At 39.0% G+C, this 771-nt stretch overlaps 1 protein-coding gene across 1 annotated transcript in view; it reads right to left on the bottom strand.

Moving 5' to 3' along the window:
- CERS3 (ceramide synthase 3) overlaps positions 1–771 on the bottom strand; it is an 88,064-nt gene that overhangs the window by 49,833 nt on the left and 37,460 nt on the right. The gene's annotated exons all lie outside the window — the stretch shown is intronic.

Consider the following 771-nt stretch of genomic DNA (forward strand, 5'->3'; position numbering starts at 1 on the left):
AGGCCATAAAAAATGAGACAGAGTTTCTGCTTTCTATGACAAACGGCTTGTGTGAGACTAACTCTCCTAGTGGGAACAACTAAAAAAATCTGGATAAAATACAGAAAGAATATCTGTTTGAAGGCATCGGAGATAAACCAAGGCATCCGGAAGCTATGAAGCCAAAGTTTCAAAGAGAAGAAAGATACCTTGAAGTGAATCCTTTCTTTCAAGTGAATCCTTAATTCAAGAAGTACTAGAAACACTAAGCAGAAAAGACAACTACATCTATGTGTAGCATAAAGTCTGCATTTGCAAACTTACACTCAATGTGGAGACCAGAGACTAAGAAGCAGCAGAAGCGAAGTAGGACTTCTGGCAGCCTAGGAAGTGGTAGGAAGTACACTGGTGTTCAGGACCAGCCTAGGAGAAGGAAGCCTGGGAAACACTGTAATCTGTCTGTCAGTCAGGCGGTCGGTTGGTTGGTTGGTCGGTCTGTCTGCCTGTCTGTCTATCTATCAATCAATCATCTATCTACTTACCTACCTACCTATCTTCTATCTAATGTATTTAATCTATCTGTCTGTCTATCTATCTATCTATCTATCTATCTATCTATCTATCTATCTATCTATCATCTATCATCTATCTATTTAATCTATCTATCTATCCACCTATCTATTTTCAAGACTTTTATTAAAACATAGCTAGCACACAATAGTGCCTTGGTTCCAAGTGCACACCCATTACTTAACATCCATACACCTAAAGAAGCGATCATCACAAGTCCAG

Source organism: Pteropus vampyrus, unplaced genomic scaffold (genome assembly GCF_000151845.1).
Source record: "Pteropus vampyrus isolate Shadow unplaced genomic scaffold, Pvam_2.0 Scaffold34, whole genome shotgun sequence".
Classification (NCBI taxonomy): domain Eukaryota; kingdom Metazoa; phylum Chordata; class Mammalia; order Chiroptera; family Pteropodidae; genus Pteropus; species Pteropus vampyrus.